The sequence below is a fragment of the Ochotona curzoniae genome, unplaced genomic scaffold (assembly GCF_017591425.1).
Source record: "Ochotona curzoniae isolate NIBS_2020 unplaced genomic scaffold, NIBS_Ocur_1.0 contig_21, whole genome shotgun sequence".
Lineage (NCBI taxonomy): Eukaryota > Metazoa > Chordata > Mammalia > Lagomorpha > Ochotonidae > Ochotona > Ochotona curzoniae.
The window spans coordinates 5,398,737-5,418,869 of NW_024465322.1; the positions used below are offsets into that span (position 1 = coordinate 5,398,737).

The following is a 20,133-nucleotide window of genomic DNA, read 5'->3' on the forward strand; positions in this document are numbered from 1 at the left end:
GTGGGCGGCTGGCTGGCTGAGAGGCTCCCTTACACAGGCCTGCCTGGAACAGCATGGTCCACACTCACCAACCTCTGCCAAGGTGGGACAGCCCTAGCTTGCCACAGCCACTCATCCTCGAAAACCTCCTCTCCACGGAGATCTGGAGAACCACGCACGGTGTTTCCTGTTTCCGGTCCTGGGAATGTAAGTGGAGGAGGTGCAGCCACACTGCCCTCCCTCCCCAGACCCTCCCCCTCCACACACGCATGACTCCAGATCTCAGGTCTGCGAATTTGCTCATGCAGCACATTGCTGCTCTGTTTGAACCATTCAGTGGCTTCCTGGCACCCACAGAATGCACTGAGTGCCTGGCCCCTGCTCTGCAGGTCACTGCACACACAAGCCACCACCGCCGATCTGGCTCGTTCCGACCACAGGGCCTTTGCACTTGCTGTCCCCTCCACTAGAGGGCTCCTCCCCTGGATCATGTGCACCAATTCCGAGGTCAGCAGCCCCCTCAGATAGACGGTCACCTAGAGCCCCCAAACTGTCTGTTCCTGCTGGTTCGGAACACTAAAACACCCTGTTTGGTTCTCCTCTTAGCATGTACTATGGTCCCAAATAATCCCTTCCCATCACTGAGTGTCTAAGGAAATCCCAGTCTTCCGCAGGGTCCTTGCAATACGCCTGACTTCAGAGAGCCACACATCTTGCCACATAGCTGGACTCCTGGGCAGCATGTAGAAATGCAAATAAAACATGAGGCGAGGGTGGTGCGTGTGCGCACGTGTGTGTGTGTGTGTGTGTGTGTGTGTGTGTGAGGGCGGCTGTCCAAGAAGAAGGTGGAGGGGAAGGCAGGCTGTCAGGTGGCCTCTCTCCTTTCCCACTGTCCTGAGAATACAGCCCCCCTAATAATCTTGCCCGAGGAACATTTTCACTTTTTGTGGAGGCAGACGGAGAAGGTAGCCAAGGCCCGGATGCAGGCTGTTTCTAGAATTCTCCTCCACTCATGGAAACTCTGAGTCTCTTGGTGCGGGTACACCAGCCAACTACACGGATCCTGCAGTGCAGGGGGAAGGGGCTGGGCGAGCGGCCAAGGAGAGGGAGGGACGGGGGGAGGGGGACAGACAACCAAGGTCATGGCCAGATGGAGCAGCTGCAGCGCACAGCACACTCCAGGCTAGGCTGGCTGGCTCACGGTCAAGGACTCAGCCTGGGGAGGAGGCTCCTCCAGGGGTGCAGCATCTGTGGGTGTTGGAGGGGCGGCTGAGGTGGGGAGTAGACAATGGGGCTCAGAATCCGTTTCCAGAGCTGGCTGGCTGGAAGCACTGGCACCCCACCCCCATCCAGGGGGCCAAGTCTGGTGAGCTGCCCAGCCTGGGCGAGTGAGTGACTTTGAACTGTTTGCACCTTTCTGGGAAAGGCAGTGGGGATGGCCGTGGCTTGCTGCCCTCTGGACCCGACCCAGGGACTCAGCCTGTCCCATGGAGTATGTCCAGTACGGGGGAGGAGGGGGAGAAGGAATGGTCAACATTGAACAGACAGCCACACGGGTGTCACACGGGCTTGGCATGGCAGAGCACAGGGGACACAGCACCAGCGAGCAGGGAAGGAACGAACAACCCTGATGTCCCCAGCCTGTGAAAGAGCAACAGGCCAGCAGTGGGCTCCCTGGTCAAGCCTCCATAGTCAAACTTTGAAAAACCAGGAGTCCCCAGAGCTGGCCCGCAGAGCCCTCTGGCTTCCAGGAAAGGATGGAGGGAATGCTCGCCAGTACAGCCAGCTCACTGCTTCCAAAAACCTCGGAATTTCCAGTAAAAGAAACTGCAATAGAAACCATTGCAGCTACTTGGATCTGCCGCCTTTCAGCTCCTGCAACCCCCGGGGTGGGACAGGGGGAATCTCGGCTTCCTCCAAGGAAGACCTTGGTTGCGACCTCTAATGGAGGTTGGGGCAAGTAAGTAAAGCCTCCGCCTGCAATGCCAGCATCCCATATGGGCGCTGGTTCGAGGCTCAGCTGCTCCACTTCCCATCCAGCTCTCTGCCAGTGGCCTGGGAAAGCAGCAGAGGATGGTTCAAGTGTCTGGGCTCCTGTATCCGTGCAGCAGTCCTGGCAGAAGCTCCCAGTTCTCAGCTTCGAACAGGCCTATCATTGAACATTTGCAGCCATGTGGGGAGTAAACCAGCTGACTGAAGAGCACTCCCTCTGTAACGCTTTCATATAAATAAACAAATACATCCTTAAAAAAAAAAAAGAAAGAAAGAGCACCCAAGGGGGTGAAAGGAGCAGTGACGATAGATCCAAGGCACACGGTACATGCTAAGAATTCACTGCACCACCTGCTAAGCCTCTCTCCCAAAGTCACGGTTTATGCTCGGCTGTCCATGCGCCTGGGTCCTGGGATCCGCCCCACCCTTACACCTGTGCCACCTGGATGGGAGAAAACACACACTCTTTCAATCCCTTTACTTGGCCCTTCTTTGGTGACTGGCACGTCCAAACCTGCTCTGAGGTTCACTGGCATTTCTGTCTCTTCTCGGAGATCCCACCTGGCAGTCTTTTGTGCCTAACTTGGCTGAGACACCGCCCTTCTCCTTAATGGCTCACGTAAGAGTTCACCAAGTGACCTTCCTCCTCGTGTCCAAACACCGCTAATCAGTCATTTGCCTTTTCACTTCATCGATCGCAATTACTGACAGTTTTAAGATCTTATTTATTTCAGAGAGAGAGAGTCAGCTAGAAAAAGATCAGCCACCTGTTGGTTCACTCGTCACTAATCCAGGCTTCTGCTAAGGCGTACCCCGGGAGTGGCAGCAGATGATGGCCAAAGAGCTGGGCCCCATCACCCCCAGGGCAGACTCTGATGGAGTTCTTGGCGTCCCAGCTTCAGCTTAGCCCAGCCCTGCTCGTGGCAGGCATTTAAGGAGCAGAACACTATATTGAAGATCTCTGTCTTTCAAATAAAATTAAGATCAAATTTTAAGGCTGTTCAGAGACGAGCGCGGCGGCATAGCATCCTAAACCTCCACCTGCAAGCACCACCATCTCGCATGGGTGCTGGTGTGAGTCCAGGCTGTTCTACTTTTGATCTAGTGCCCTGCTTATGCCCTGGGTAAAGCAGCGGAGGCTGGTCCAAGCAAGGGCCTGGACTCCTGCACCTACATGGAGACCCAGATGCTGTACTAGGCTCCAGACTCGGGACGGGTTGATTTCTGGCCTTTGGCAGAGTGAAACAGCAAATGGGGGAGATGGTTATCTCCCTTAGGGCTCTGTCTTTCAAACACATAATCAGAGAGGAGAGAGAGAGAGAGAGAAGGGGAAAGATTGTCCAGCCCCTCCTGAGCCCTAAGGAACTTCAACAACAGCATCCTATGGTAGGAAGGAAAACTCTGCCCAATGGGGGCACAGATGCACCTGCTGCCTACCTCAGACAGCAGCAGCAAACAGCACCTTGCAAGGGCGGATGCAGCTATCACCCTTGCTTTACAGGGAAGACACTGAGTCTTAGAAGAACTGAGTCATAAACACGAGACAATGATTAGAAAGCAGTATCATCATTGCCTGCTGAATGCTTGTACATATAGAGGCCTGTGTTTTGGACATTTCTACTCCATTCCACCGATCTGCCTTCCACCACTGTTACATTCTATAAAATTTCCAAGTCCAACTTCCCCACGTCTCCATTTTTTAAAGTGCTCTTGGCTATTTGTGGGCATTTGTTCTTTTAAACATTTTACATCATTTTTCTCATTTTGGAAAATTCACTACCTATGGAAACGATAGTGAACGGCAGCAAATATTTAGCTCTAGGGAACCTTAAAAATGTTATTTATTGGAAAGGTAGAGTAAAAGTGAGAGGAAAGGGGCCAGAGAGGAGGAGACTCAAGAGAGGGACAGAGCTCTTTCTGCTGATGTTTTCCTCCCCGACGGCTCCCACTGCTGGGGCTGCATCAGAACACAGCCAGGAGCCTGGAACACCATCCGGATCTCCCATGCAGGAGGCAGAAATCCAAGTACTTGGGCCATCCTCTGCTGCTCGCCCACTGGCAGGAAGCTGGCTTGGAAGTGGTGCAGCCAAGATGGTGGCGTCCAAGCAATCAAGGGTTTAACCTCCTGCATCATTACGTCAGCCCCCTGGGAGTTTCCACAAGTGTACGTTCAGGGTCTGATGCAATGGCTGGAGTAGTCAATCTTCCCACTTTAAGCTCTTGGCGCAGGTTCAGATCCCAGAGGCTCCACTTCCCATCCAGCTCCCTGCTTGTGGCCTGGGATAGCAGCTGAGCATGGGACCCTGCACCCAAAGGAGCTCCTGGCTCCTGGCTTCAACTCAGCTCAGCTACAGCTGTTGTGGCCGCTTGGAGAGTGAACCGGCCGATGCAAGATCTTTCCCTCTGTCTCTCCTTCTCTGTAATTCTCCCTTTTCAGTAACAGATAAAATAAATCTTTTAAAAAAAAAGTTTCTGGAAAAGTGTACATTCAATACTAAGCAAGAGGTACCCCCGCTCAGGGCACAGGGAATGCAGCCAAGGAGAAAAAATAAAACATTTCTTCCCACCTGGGGGTAGTCTCATAGCGCCTGTAACAAAATTGCAAGCGAAGCAAGTGTGTAACACAAAGGATTACATTGTTCCCAAAATAAAGGCAGGCAGTCCAATTAACACCGCCAATATTGAGGTTAAGAGTGCTGAGCCTAGAGACTGGATCACTGAGCACCCCTGATCACCCCTCCAGGCACTGGGTCATGTCTGCAGCCAAGATTTCTTTCCCTTTTGGGGAAACAAGGGAAGTCCCTAACTGGTTCACCCTCAGAGTAGGTGATAAGATCCAGTAAGATACTGAATTTTAACACAATACTTATTCTCCAGCAATTGTTGGGTACATGTTAGTCAGCTGGGGCAAGAACCATGGGGAGGGCCCACCCAGTACGATGATGGCTCAGCGGCTAAATTTTCACCTTACACCTGCCGGGATCCCATATGGATGCCAGTTCATGTCCTGGCTGCTCCACTTCCCATACAGTTCCCTGCTTGTGGCTTGGGAAGGCAATGAAGGATGGTCCAAAGCCCTGGGACCCTGCACCCATGTGGGAGACCCAGAGGAAGCACCTGGTTCCTGCTTTGGATCGGCTCAGCTCCAGCCGTTGCAGCCACTAAAATGCATGTTTAAAGAAAAGAGCTAAAAATACCGAGGCCAATATTCTGGTACAGTGGGCCAAGCCGCCCTCTGTAACACCAGCATTCCACAGGATTGTGGGTTAGAGTCCCACCTGCTCAGCTTCCTGTTAAGGCACCTAGGGAAGCAGTAAGGGATCGCTCCAAAGCTTGAAGCCTTGCCACCTATGCAGGAAACTGGATGAAGCTCCTGGCTCCTGGGTTTGAACTGGCCCAGCGCCCCAAAATTACAGCCTTCTGGAGAGTGAACTAGCAGATGGATACTCACAAGTAGCAAAATATAGTGTGTCCAACAGCAGTTTCTATTGCCTTTTTTCCATTCATCCAGTATTTCTAATGAAGAACGTGGATTTCCTGAAGGTAGGAGATGGGCAAGGGAGCCAGAGAAACCAGGCAGGTAGCCATGTCCTCTCTTCTGGCAGATCGTCACTCTGCAGGTAAATTCTGCCACCTGCCCTGGTCACTGCGCCAGGTTCTCCTGGATCAGAGCGGTTCTCCGGAGACACAGACATCTGGTACACCCAAGACTGAGGCTGATACACCTGATTCCCGGACCAGACCCTGAAAAGCCCCTTGGTGTGACATTTTGTCATTACGTGAAACCTCTCCGAGCTCAGTTCCCCCTCTGCAGCACACAGGCCTCCCCCGACTGCTGACCTGCCCGCCCTTGAGGGACACAGTTACACCTGGAAGCACAATATCCCACAAAGGCCACCCGAGCCTGTGTGCTGAGGCCCGGCTCAAGATCCACTTAGTTTCAGAGCTGAGTCAGCACAGCAGGGAGCAGGCAGCCTCAGGCCAGCGACCCGTGCCAAGTCTGAACTGTCATCCCCTTGTTCTCTTGCAGGGTCCTGACTCCGGGGGGCTCCCCCAACACCTCAGTCCCCTGAAATCTCTGAAGGACGTGTGACTTGGAAAAAGGCGTTTGGGCAGTTACAATAAGTTAAGGATCTTGAGATGAAAGTCACGCGCAAGTTAAGACAGGTCCTAAATCTACCGGCTCCTGTGCGTGGAAGCAGAGGAGGGCAGAGATGGGACCCCCGCCCCCACAGCCACAGGGAGCAGGGGCACCCCTCCAGGGGAAGCTGCCACAAGGTACCCGGCCCTGCCAAGGCTTGCCTCAGAGAATTCCCGCCTCCAGGGCTGCGAGGGAACCAATAGCCGTTGCTTGTTCCAAGCCAAGGGGAAGCTAACCCATAGGGGAGGACACAGGGGGGCCGGCGTCACAGCTTTTGGCCGTGATCAGCACAATTCCCAGAGACCCTCGACCCTGGCCTGGGTGTGGGAGGGGTGTGCAAATAAGACATGGTTCCTGTGCTCTCCTCTGGCAAAAGGGGTGGTGCGGGCGTCGGGTGACCCAACTAGTCGACCTCACATTGGGAAATCATCCCACATGAGCCAGAACTCATGAGTGCGGTGAGCTCACCCTGGCAGAGAGAGAGAAGCCCGAGGGAAGGTCTCCGCAGAGCTGGACTTCAGATGGAGGAGGGGAGGAAGCTGTGGAAGGCTTCCAGGGCTGCTGCCCCCTCCTCCCTGCCTTCCCGCGGTTGGCCAAGAAAATGCCAAGGGGATGGGAAACTTCTGTCCTCCTGGCCCCAAGGAACCAGGTTCTAGCACAGCTGGGGGAATCCGGCAGAGGGCTCTCCCCTGCCCCTACCCGCCCCCCAGACTCCAGATAGGAAGTCCGGACCCACGGAAACCGGGAAACGACTGCTCAGCTACCCCAACCAGCAGACAGATGGAGGAATGAACAAATGGATGGATCGCTAGTCCTCCAGGCCCTGCAGCAGCGGAACACTGAGTTCCAGCCACAAGTGGAGGGGCCTGGGCGAGGCGTGCCTTCTCATGAACCCATTTTACAGACAGGCTGAACCAGGAGCAGTTAATTCTTACAGAAACATGAGGCAGCTGGCTCTGACCCTGGATTGAGCCATCTTCGCAGCTTCTGATGTGAGAATACACCGTGCTCCCACCCTCTCCAATCTCCGTTGAACCGAAGAACTCTGAAGCCGGGAGTGTAAGGGCGCTCAGCTCAGCAGGAAGGGAACAAACCTTGGAGGGCAGCACAGGGGAATGCCCACCTGCCAGGAGGTACCTGGATGGAATACTGCCGGGGCAGATGCTGAGGTGTAGTGGCTAAGGCTACTGCCTGCAGTGCCTGTATCCTGTGTGGGTGCCAGTTCCAGTCTCGGCTACTCCAGTTCCCACTCAGCTCCCTGCTGGGATGCCTGGGAAGGCAGCAGAAGATGGTCCAAATGCTTGGCTCCCTTCCACCCACATGGGAGACCCGAAGGAAGCTCCTGGCTCCTGATCAGCCCCATTCTGGCAGTTGAGGCCATCTGGGGAGTGAACCAGCTAATGAAAGATCTCTGTCTCTCCTCTCTGTAAAACTGTCTTTCAAATAAGTATATTTAAGGAAAAAAAAAAAAGTAGAAAAGCCAAGACTCAAACTAGTAGTCCTATGGGATGCTGGTGTTACCAGCGGTGCCTTTACCCGCTACACCAGAATGCTGGCCCCTCTGGTGCATTTAAAAAAGAAAAAAAAAGAAGAAGATAATGCTGATGATGTATTGGAAAGCCAGTTTTACAGAGAGAAGATATACAGAGAGAATTATCTTCTCTGTTGCCTGTTCACTCCCCAAGTGGTCACAACAACTGGAGCTGAGTCAAGCTGAAGCCAGGAGTCAGGTGCTTCTTCTGGGTCTCCCTAACAGGGGTAGAGTCTCAAGGCTTTGGGCCATCGTCTACTGCTTACCCAGGCCCACAAGCAGAGAGCAGGATGGGAAGTGGAGTAGCCAGGACACAAACTGGAACCCATATGGGATCCTGACAGGTGCAAGGTGAGGATTTAACCACTGAGCCATCACATCAGCCCTGGTGAAATTTTTAAAATTCTGAGAAAAGCTTCTCTTCTGGTGCCAGCTTTGTGGCACAGTGGAGTTAAGCCACTGCATACAACAATGTCATCCCATCTGAGTGCCAACTCAAGTCCCAGCTGCTCCATTTCTGGTCCAGCGCCCAGTCAATACGCCTGGGCAAAGGGCAGAGACGACCCGAGTGCCTGGACCCCTGCACCCACGTGGCAGGACGGGAAGTATTTTTTTTTTTAGCCTGTCATCTGGGGAGTGAACCTGCAGATGGAAGCTTGCTCTGTGTTTCTGTAACTCTGCCTCTTAAAAACAAACAAAATTCTGTAAAGTCCATTTTTCTCAAGTGCCCACGTGCTGAGACAGCCTTTCCAGGGCCGTGGCTGCGTGTTTCTGAGCGCTCAGGGTGGAGACGGGGATGGGACCCTTCCTTGTCTCTGCTCTGTCACTCACTCACTCACCAGAGAGCAGCGTGTATCACGGGAGAGTGGCTCATCTTCCCCAGGCGCACAGCTCTCCTCCATGCACCTGGGGGATGGAGACAGCATGCCACCTGACTTCCTGGAGGCGAAGTGCTCTGAGCCAAACTCTGTCAGACCTGGCAAGTCCCTGCAGGAAGAGGGCAGCGGCTCTCTCCCCTATGGCTGCTCCCAGCTCCAGGCTAGGAACTCAGGGTAAGGTCCCTAACCAAGACTCAGCATGCCTTAGTTCCAAACCTCCTAAGGCCACTGCTGTTCAGTGTTTTCAAAACAAATACAGGGGCTGGTCACTGCATAGCAGATTAAGCCTCCGCTTGGGGCAACTACATAGTATAGAAGCACCAGTTCAGTCCCAGCTGCTCCACTTCTAAACCATCTCCCTCCTAATGTGCCTGGGAAAGCAGCAGAGGATGGCTGAAGTGTTTGGGTCCCCGAAGCCACACTGGAGATCTGGGCCCTGTTAATGGCCTGGGAAAGCAGCAGTGGATAACCCACGTCCTTGGACCCCTGCACTCACATGGGAGACCAGGAAGAAGGTCCTGGAAGAGGTTAAGCTGGCTCCTAGCTTCAGACCAGCTCAGCTTTGGCCACTGCAGGCAACTGCAGAGTGAACCAGTAGATGGAAGATTCTCTCTCTGCCTCTCTCCATCCTTGTTCTGTAACTCTGCCTTTCAAATAAAAAATAAATAAATCTTACAAAAAAAAAATGGGGGTGGGGATTCTGAACATGACTTGGTTTGCAAGGGTCTCCTAAGCTGTCGCCTTAGTGCATCTCCAATGAAAGCAACAGGAGACCCACTTAGCGAAATGTGCTCATTCTACGGTCTTACATCAGCAGGAATCACCTTTGTACACAATCACCCATCAGGGCATCGTCTATAACGGCAAAAGGCTGAGCACAATCACGCCGAGACAAGGCACACTGCTGCAAAGTAAGACAGAACCCCTCCCTTGCGGACTGCCCCACAGCCACCCCACGGACACACCAAGGGGATCTATGCGCTGACAGAAAAGGCTCCGACCCAGGTGCTAGTGGAGTGACCAAGCAAGGACTAAGGTGCTGGCTCACACTTACATGCAAGTACTGACTCGAGTCTCAGTACCCAGCTCCCTTCTAGTGCATCGGGCAAGGCAGCAGAGGATGGGCCACATGCTTGGGCCCCCGCACCCATCTGGGAGACCTGGATGGAGTCCCAAGCTCTGGGCTTCACCCTGGCCCAGCTCCAGCTACTCTTACCATTTGGGGAGTGAACTGGCAGATGGAAGATCTGTCTCTCCCAGTGCCCAGTCTGTCACCTGACTTTTGAATAAATAAATCTTTCACTTAAAAAAAAAAAAAAAGAGAAACAGTTTTTAAAAAGATTTACTTTATATTCACTGGAAAGGCAAATTTTACAGGGAAGGAGAGACAGAAAGATCTTTCATCTGCTGATTTACTCTCTACATGGGTGCAACAGTCAAAGCTGAGCTGAGCTGAAGCCAGGAAACAGGAGCTTCCTCTGGGTCTCCCATGGGGGTGCAGGGTCGCAAAGCTTTGGGCCATCCTCCGCTGCTTTCCCTGGCCACAAGCAGGGAGCTGGATGGGAAGTGGAGCTGCCGGGATTAGAACCAGCGCCCATATGGGATCCCAGGACTTGTGAGAGGAAGACTAGCCAATTGAGCCATTGTTCTAGGCCCAGAAAACAGGCGATACTTCACTGATTTGGGAGTTGAACTATATAAGCCTCTTGGAAAAAAACTGAATAAAATCAAGGAAATGAGAACTCTCAGATGACACACTGTGGTGTGATTTTTAACACACAATTTGCAAGTCTAAATAAAAGATCGAAAGACTCAAAGAAAAGGCCTTGGCCCTAAACCAAAGTCTTGGTGACTAAAAATAGAGGTTGGCTTTTGGCACTGTGATTAAGATCCTGCCTAAGGTTGGTGTCATGGTGTATCAGGCTAACCCACTGCCTGCAGCACCGGCATCCACTACAGACGCTGGTTCAAGTCCCGGCTGCTCCGCTTCCCATCCAGCTCCCTGCTTGTGGCCCGGGGAAAGCAGAGGAGAATGGCCCAAATCCTTGAACCTCTGAACCCACGTGGGAGACTTGAAAGAAGCTCCTGGCTTCAGATCAGCCCAGCTCCGGCCATTGTGGCCTTTTAGGGAAGTGAACCAGTGGATGAAAGATCTTTGTCTCTCTCTTTCTGTATCCCTGCCTTCCAAATAAATAAAATAAATCTTGGCGGGGGCTGGGGAGTAGGAGAGAAGTTCTTGCATAAAATGCTAGCATCTCATATCCCACATACATCGGGGTTCCTGGGTTTGGATCTGGACTTTTTTTCCGATTCCAGTTTCTCGCTAATGAGTTCCCCGGGAGGCCACTGGTGATGACGGGTCTCCTGTCACCCGCGCGGGAAACACAGACTGAGTTCTGGGATTCTAGCTTTGACCTGGCCCAGCCCCAGCTGCGTGAACATTTGGTAAGTGAAGCTCTGGGTGGAAGACCTTGCCTGCCTTTCAAATAAATAAAACTTTTATTTGATTAAAGATATAAACGTGCTTTAAGAGTAAATCATTTAAAAACATGCTTTAGCTCTCAACCTTTGAAGAGAAGCGGAGGGGGGGAGACAGAGACGAGAATCTCTACCCACTGATTTCCTCCCCAAATGCACAGCTTCATCCAGGTCTCCCACGTGGGTGGCAGGGCTCCAAGCCCTCGAGCCATCCCCTGCCACCTCCCAAGGTATGCCTTAGCAGGGAGCTGGACAGCAAATGGAGCCAAAGCTTGAATCCAGGCACTCCAGTTGAGGCTGTGCCTGCCTCAAGTGGTTCCTAACCCCAGTGCCAAACAGCAGCCTCTAATGCCCCCTTCTGATGGAGCCTGCTTATGAGCTACAGACAGGAAGTCCCTCTTCCCCTGCCATCAGGTTCCTGATCTCTGCTGCCGGAGAAGGGGTCAGGCAGTCTAGACAGATGCCCAGCCCAGCAGAGGCAGTCCAGCTCAGAGAGGGCACTGCACTGGGAACAGCTGGGGCAGGCTACAGGGAGAGGAGGGATGCGGGGAGCCCCAGCCTGGCTCCATCCCAGTGAGAGAGAGTGGAGACATGAGGGACTCTTGCAGAAGGAACCACCACCACAGAAGCCATGCCCAGCCTTGGCCTCCAGTAATCACAGCAGCTGCTGGCCCTTCCTCTCCCCATGGGCGCCAGAGAAAGATGGCCTACTAGCAGCAGTCACCAGCCTCCCCTGCAGCTGACAACCCTTCATCCCGTGCCACGGCCAAGCAGGTCCTCAATTCAGGACTTCTGCGTAGAGGGGAGTGAACTGAGGATCCTTATGGACCAGGCAGGGGTGAAGGCAGCAAAGGGGGGCGGGGGGAAACAGAACGCAGGAGCTGCTGTCGTGGCACAGTTCATTAAGCTGCCACCTGCAAGGCCAGCAACTCATACGGGTGCCAGTTCAAGTCTCAGCTGCTCCACTTCCCATCCAGCTTCCTGTTAATGGCCTGGGGGGGAAAAAAAAAATCAAAGGATGACGCAAGGTCTCAGGTCTTTGCCACCTATGTGGGAGACCAGAAAGAAGCTTCTGGCTTCATACCCACTCAGCTGTGGCTGTTGCGTACATTTGGGGAGTGAACCAGCAGATGGAAAATTTTATATCTCTGTTTCCCCCTCTCTGTAACTGTGTCTTTCAACTACAGACAGTTCATTAGGAAGCGAGGGAGGAGAGGAGAGGAGAAAGAAGGAAGCAGGCCTGAGACAGACATGACACACAGACGCCTTGTTAGTCCTGACTATTATTAGCCTAGAGAAGGAGTATTTTTCCTCTAAAGAAAACCAGAGTTGCTCCCAGAACTAAAATAAATGTGTCTCTGTCTCCGTGTGTATGCGGGGAAGGGCGGGGGGGTTACTTTTCCTTAAAACCAATCAGTGAACCAGCGAGTAGGACAGAGGGGATAGGCCAGGAAAAACGGAGTCCCCCTTGTAGGACAGGGAAACTGCTTTGGAGTCACCCCTGGATCTGGGCTCCTCCCACTCCCACAGCCCACTCCACCCACGGGCTTCTGGGATCCCTAAATAACCCACTTGGGCATGCCACAAGCCCTGTGCCGTGCGTCCCAGCACAACCACGGTGGCACCGGTGCCCCACGGCAGGCAGTGGGCAAGGGCAGGCTTGTGCGGCTGGCCGGCCCTCAATCCCACCTCCTCCAGACCCCAGCTCAGGCAGAGCAGGCTGCAGCCTGACCCTGCAGCTGCACCATAGGACCCTTGGTCCCCGGGCAACCCCTGGGCTTGGCTCTGTCCACAATTTATGAAGTCTTCCCAACTAGGCTGGGACCGGCAGCTTCCTCCCCAACTCCTCAGACCACTTGGTAACTGGGGGTCTGACCAACCCCCGGGGCTCATCTCCTATCAGCCCCGCCCGGCCCTGTCCAGCTCTCCCGCCTCCTTCCCTCACCAAAAGCAGAGTCCAGGGGGAGGAGGGAAATTATTTTTCTGGAAGCAGAAACAAGCCCCTCACTTGGTGGCAAGGAAGGAGATGCCAGGGTCCAGCAAGGAGTCCAGAGTGGTGGGGTTGGGGGATGGGGCTGCACAGTCCTGTCCCAGGCTGTAGGGCTTGTGTTTTAAGGGGTAACAGAGTGGGATCCCTTCCAGGAGCAGGCGAGTCAGTTCTCTGGCTTGTGGAGGACACAGTCCAACAAATACAGAGCTTGCAGTGCAGATACAGGGAACTGTTCTAACCCCTCACCTCCCCTTCAGACCCCTGGAGCAGACGGGAAGAGAAAGAGAGGTGGGAGAGAGAGGGAGGGATGGAGAGAAAGAGAGCGAGAGAGAGAAAGTCAGTCAGTCCTCACCCGGATTCGGACGTCCGGGCCCACTCTCTCCCAGCCCAGACCCAGGAAGGTCACCAGCAGCCCCTCGGAGCAGAACCTACTTACAAAGCAAGAGCGCATGCACACAGCCTGGATTCACATCGGACCTCGTGGTCGCAGCTGAGCCACCTGGACGGCCCCGGGGGCCCCAGGGGGCCACCCTCTGAGAGAGGGAAGCTTGAGCCAGCCCACCTCACTTGGTCGGCACCGGCTCAGAAACAGCCCAAAGCCATCACCCTCCCGCTCGGAAGTGGAGTAGCGGAGTGCCTGGGGAACTAACCGAGCGAGCGCCCGTTAGTTAGATCTGGGGCTTTTCCCTGCGTCTGGAAAGTGGGTCCGGCAAGGATGCAGGGGATATGGGGCGGGGAGAGGCGGGGACACAGTTCCTGGAAGGCAAAGTCCGGGAGGCACCAATAACCACCACCCCCCCCACGGCTGCGCCCCACGAGGCTGCCCTGCACGCCGTGGGCCCCAGTGCTCCGCCTGGAAGCGCCGGTACCCAAGTCCTGTGCGTCCTTCTCTGCCTCCCGCATCCCCGCGGGCTTCTCGCAAACTGCAACGAGCGCCGCGAGCGCCGCTGTGACCTCGCCGCCCTCGCCACCGTGGCACCCCAGGGCCAGGTGCGCCCGCTTCTTCCCGGGCTGCCGCGCGTCCTGGGCAGAAGCGGAGCCACCTCCATCCCCACCCCCAACCCCATTCTCCCAGCCGGCGCCTCCCCCATCATCCCATGCCCGCACACATCAGGCCGGGGCCTGATGCCCTCCCCTGGGGCCCAGCCCCGCACACACTCCTGCTCACCTATGTGTGGTTCTGACAGCCGGCAGGAGACCCTGTGCACTAGCCCGCCAGGCCCCGGCGGCCGGCGGCGCTAACAGAAGCAGCAGCCGAAGCAGCAGCGGCGGTGGCGACAGCGACTCGAGGTGTGCGTCTGCCAAGACAGCCCGCGCCCGGCCCCCTCCCTGCGTGCGGCCGCCGGCGCCGCGCATGCCCGGCTATATACCCGGGCGCGTCACGGCGGGGCCCGCCCCCCGGCCGCCCGCGCGGGCCCCACCCCGTTCCCCTCCCGGGCCTGCCACGTGGGGCGGCCCGGCTGCGCCAGCACGGCTGGTGCCCGCCCGCGGATACTGGCTCGGGCATCGGCCTCGGGCCCGAGACTCCTCCTCCTCGCTAGAAGCCGCCCCCGTAGACCTTGGCCGAGTGCGCCCCGGCCACCTGCGCTCCGGGCAGGCACGACCGGCGGGAGCGCGCCGCTCACCCGGCTCCGACCTGCTTTTGCACACGTATCCTCCTCTACACGCTCCTCTCTCGTCCTTCTCGTCCCGGTAAAGCTCTGGAGAAGGCGGCACGCCGGAAAAAAGAGGAAAATTTCTCCCAAGCCAGGAGAAGTCCCGTCCGAGCTCCAAGTCTCCTCTTTGTCCTCACTGTCCCAATCAGAGGTCACACCACTGTGGTCCGCGCCCTCCTGGCCCTTTAGAAAGCAAGCACAGTTCTCCCCGTAGCCGAGGAGGCCGGACTTTTCGTTTTGTTTTGCTTTTTGGTGAGGAGTATCCTGGGGGTCGCTCCCCGGGGACCGGAGGACGGCGCGCAATGTGCCTATTGAGATGGATATTAGGCCCTGGGAAGTGCTTCCCCCGCACCCCCACCCGAAAAGCAGCCGCCCGGGAAACTGCTTCTTGGCTTGCTCATGATTTCCTCCTGCCGCTCTGCCAGCTGCGGCCCCATGGGGCTGCGGCGGGGGTGGGGGAAGACCGGCGGGAGGGGCTGCCTAGCCGGACTGTGGCACGTGCTCTTGGGGTCCCCGTGAGCCCCCTCGTGTCGGGATAGATCTCTCCCCCCGACAGTCCTCCAAGGCAGTGCTGTGGAGCAGGCCGGGACAGGGGACCAGAACCCCGACGGCCCCTGCTGTCCCCTGGTCGACAATCTAGTGGCCCCAAGGAACCCAGGGCTGGGGGAGCGGGGACCAGTCCTGAAGGCAGGTGACAGCAGGCCTGCTTCTCCCTGTGTGCCCAGAGGTGTGGGCAGTGATGGAGCCAACCGCGCTGCGTTTATTAACCAGCTCATTCCAGAGGAATGTGAATTTCTCCCAAGCCCGCTCTCTGCCTCGTCTTCCCAGAAACCCTGCCTGCCTTGGTTGCAAGTGCAGTGTTGTTCTTCAGGTGCCAGCCGGCTGGCACTGTGGTTCCCCCAGAATCAGGGCCCCATGTTCACTGCCCTTCTTTCAAGGATTGGGGACGGGCAAGGCAATGGGGTGATGCGCACCTGCGTGGATCCCAGAAGCAGTGCGTGGCGCTACCCGAAAAGCACTACCTGCAAAGACACGCCACCCAGTCCCCTCCCGGCCAGGTGTCCAGGTGTCGTCTGTCCTCCCCTCTCACGACCTATCACAACATCCACAGTTGTTCACCATCAAAGACTGGAGGTGCAGCTGCTAAAGTCCACAGGGGCCCAGCGATAAGCTATCAGTCACCCCTGAGGGGAACAGAATTAATTATTAACAGAGGAGCTGTTCCAAATGGAAAGGGCTTCCACTCTGAGCATCTGAGCATCGACCCCTCACAATACTCTACCTGGCGGCCCACTCCGGCCAGCCTGGAGGCGTCCTCGCCCCTTTGGCCTCCCGCTATCCCTTGGCCCTAGCCCTGCACACACTTCCAAAATCCACCAGGCTTCTTGAATCACCTCAAGTATATCTGATCCACTTTTTCTTGTTACAGTAACCCACATTAAAAAACACTTAACACTGTAACTCGAGTATTCAAGTAAGACAGTGCACCGGCAATTCACGAGGTCCTTAATACACGTGTGTAGTGCCGACAGCTCCCACTGCGGTTTAACACGTGGATTTCATAATACATTCACTGCTGTTTCTTAAAATCTCCCTCTAGCCGCATCAGACCTTAACCTGCTTATGTCCCATCACACTAGGTACAAGACACCGATGTAAAGTTAAGTTGAACAATAAATATACCATTTATGACAACCTTATTATTAAAAAAATTTTTTAGAAGAGCTCTTTATTCCTTTGGAAGGAAGAGTTACAGAAAGAGATGGAGAGATCTTCCTTCCACTGGTTTACCCCCCAAAAGGCTGAAACAGCCACAGCTGGGTCAGGCCAAAGCCGGGAGCCAGGACCACCACCCCACCGGGTCTCCCTGTGGTCTCCCAAGCTCTCGGTCCCTCATCTGCTGCTTTCCTGGGCACATCAGCAGGGAGCTGGATGGAAAGTGGAGCAACTAGGACTTGAACTGGTACCCGTAGGGGATGGCGGCACCACAGATGGCAGCTTGACCCGCGGCAGCAGAACTCCTGCCACCATCCTGCCCCCCCTCCCGCTTAGGGTAACTTTAACGTAGAGTTCTTTAGAGAAAACAGGTGAATAATTGAAGCATTTTTTCGTTGAGAAAATGGCATAAACTGTTGTGGAAAAAAAGACCAGCATTAACTTTACTGAAAAAGTTACTTCCACTAAATATTCAGCGGAACAAAGAGAGAGGCACAGAACTGATATGAGAGGCATGCAAGGAAGTTCTCCTGTACAGGAGCCTTCGCATAGTAAGCTCATCCTGTTTGTAGTGCCAACATTCCCGCATTCCGCATGGGCACTGCTTTGTGTCCCGGCCGCTGCACTTGTCCGGCTCCCTGCTTGTGGCCTGAGAAAGCAGTTGAGGACGGCCCAGTCTTGGGACCCTGCACCCATACAGGAAACCCTAGAGAAATTCCTAGCTCCTGGGTTCAACTCAGCTCAGCTCTGGCCATTGTGGCCACTTAGGGAGTGAACCAGTGATCTGAGTGAACCAGAGATCTCTGTCTCTCCCTCTCTTTATTCAACTCAAGGAAAATAGAGAATTTTCCAGAAGTTGGTTATTTGTCATCTATATTTCAAATGGTAAGACAACCGTGTACCGCACGGTGAGAGGTGGTGACCTGGGTTTTCATGGGATACACCTCAACAGTTCTGTCTCATCGCTTGAAATGAGTAGCAGCATCAGTCTCTGGTCACTTGTTGATCTGTGTAGCCTCACTCACTGTATGGATCAGCCCCAAAGCTGTGAGCGAAGGCAAGAGAAATGTCCTAACTTCAGTGTGTTTCAGAGAGAACTCTCTGTTGGGCACACCTAACACGGTGCACGGAGCCTCGGAGGAAAACCAGGTCACCCTCGCAGACCTACTGCTGGCCCCGAGAGGCCATTTTCCCCGAGCAAGAGCAGTGACATTGTCAACACAGGCTGGGGCATGTTGTCAAAAACGTCCCGTAAGCCTTTGAAACGCTTTGCGCCCTTCCACCAAAAGCGAGTGTGGCACATGTCAGGGAGGCCACTTTGTAACTTGCGAAATGAAGGAAGGGATTGATTCAGCCAGCGCCCTCTCTGCAAGGCAGTCTGCATCGGTGTTCTTCGTGAGGCTTAGCGGGTGTTACTATAAACTCTAGAGGTTTTCCAACCTCTTGGTCTTGTGTCAATCTCATTGATGTGTTCGGAAAAATGAAAACTTGAGACTTAAACTGGTTCATCTGTCTTCATTATAAGAGATTCCTGTATTTATCTGTACCCCCTAACGCAACACCTTGCACATTACAGGTTCCTGATAAATATTTGTCGGATGAAGGGACAGGCCAGCTCATGGGAAGTTTCATATTGGGCAATATTTAAGGGAAATGAGAACAGAAATTGGGACACTTTGGGCTGTTACCGGTTCTCTTCCAAAAAGATCCCACAGCTACCAGCCAAGAAACACAGGAGGACTTCCCGGAGACAGGGAAGCTTTGAGAAACAAAACCAGGGAAAGCAGACCCGGGCCCTGATTGGCACTGGGTGAGGTTGGGGCCCTCCTGGCTGGGTTTGCACTGACAAGCTAATCAGTGGGGTCGGGACAAGAGCTTTCCCCATCCAGGCTCTCCCACCAACGGAAGGTTTAACTGGATTTGGCTGGAGAGGGGTTCCAGCTTTTTCTTTTCTTCTTTCTTTTCCTTTCTTCCTTCCTCTTATTTTTTAACAAGAAAAAAAAAAAAAGTAAGGTAACCTTTTGTAAATATCTACCTGCCTTGGGAGGCTGTGCACTCCACACAGTAAACAAACAGAAGCGGCTGGATTTGTTACACAGCCTTTATGGGAGGCCATTGTTTGCATGACCCAGGACGGTTATTTAAACTCAGTGCTGTGGAATACAGCAACTTTTAAAAATGGACCAGTCTTCCTACAAGCAGGGAGATGGCACAGCAGCCAATCAGAATGAGCCACGTTTACCTGCTTCGGCATGAAGAAGTGCCTTGCTACATTCATCTTGTAGGATTAACGTGGAAATAGGAAAAGCCATGACATCCAGGGAGCTGAATATTTTCTGATGGTAGCTGATTTCCCGCAACTAGTAACCATGGAGGGAAATACAAGGGCGAGAGTGTAGTACATCCAGCCAGCCCGGGGAGGAGGGGTGTCCGCCCGGAGGGCTACAGGACAAGGCAGGAGAAGGCAGGAGAAGGCAAGAGAAGGCAGCGCTGGGCCCAGCAGCCTCCTCATGGCACGGGAGGCGGAGCCATACCTGGACACACAAATGGGATGGACGTGTACCTGAGGATTTCTGAGTTTCTCCGTGCCTCCACCTGCAGCTTATTCATCTTTTCAGTCATTTAATTATGGATTTGAAAGGCAGAGTTACAGAGAGGCAGAAACAATCAGAGATCTTCCAGCAACCCAGAATTCCACCTGGGTCCCCCCCATGAGGGTGGCAGGGACCCAGACACTTGGCCATCCTCCACGGCCTTTCCAACTGCATCAGAAGGGAGCTGGATGGGAAGTGGAGCGGGTGGGACTTGAACAGGCAAAGGCCTGACTTGTGGCACGGGTCAGCTCACAGGTGCTGTGCATCACGCAATCTCCTCCTTCCGTTTCCGAGGCTGCATCCTGGGGAAGAGGGCGTGCGGGACTGCCACGTGAGGGGGCGGATGTAAAGTGCGGGGCTGTGAAGCATCATCTAGGGCAACGTCTTCATCTCATCCCCATATTAACGCCACGCAAGGTACGGGGTGTTCATATGGCTAGTTTGGAATACAAACTGGAACCCACCTTCCTACTTTTCTCATCCACATCTTTCTTAAGATTTGTTTTTATTGGAAAGGTAGATTACAGAGAGCATCTTCCATCTGCTGGCTTACTCCGCAGCTGGTCACAATGGCCAGAGCGGAGCCGATCTGAAGCCAGGAGCCAGGAGCTTCTGGGTCTCCCGAGCAGATGCAAGCACCCAAGGTCCCGGGTGCTGCTTTCCTCTGCTGCTTTCCTCTGCTGCTTTCCCAGCCTCCAAACAAGGAGCTGGATGGGAAATGCAGCACCCAGGGCAGGAACCAGCAACGGTATGGGATCTTGGCACTTGAAGAGGAGGATTAGCCCGGACCTAACCCACATACTTCTGTGTATACTAGTTAGCCAACTCTGGTTACAGTGATCATCCAGCTGGATGATCCACTTGGCCTTTTCAGCTCCAAGTTAATCCCACGAGATTAACACCAAGGGGACTGTGTTCAAGCTGACGCACACTGGTGTGAACCCTTCATCAAGAACAGCAGCTCCTTAAAGGGCGATCCATGCCTTGCCTTTTTTTCAGGCACATTAAGCAATTAGCTTGTATCCCCAAACAATCTCCACATGAAGGGAGGCTCTTTGGGGTGACCTATTCTTTGAAGACTTACTTGTTTGAAAGGTAGAGTCACAGAGAAAGGGAGAAGTGGAGACCCTTCCTCCCGTGGTTCACCCCGCAGGGCCGGGCCGGAGCCAGGCAGCTTCC

At 54.4% G+C, this 20,133-nt stretch overlaps 1 protein-coding gene across 2 annotated transcripts in view; it reads right to left on the reverse strand.

Annotated features, from left to right (window-relative positions):
* The window catches only part of SLC39A14 (solute carrier family 39 member 14), a 43,258-nt gene extending 28,948 nt beyond the window's left edge, over nucleotides 1-14,310 (reverse strand). For both annotated transcript variants that reach the window (XM_040971262.1, XM_040971263.1), the window contains exon 1: nucleotides 14,158-14,310. The gene's annotated coding sequence lies outside the window, so the exon portion shown is untranslated. The remainder of the gene's footprint in view (nucleotides 1-14,157) is intronic.
* Between the last annotated feature and the right edge of the window lie 5,823 nt (nucleotides 14,311-20,133).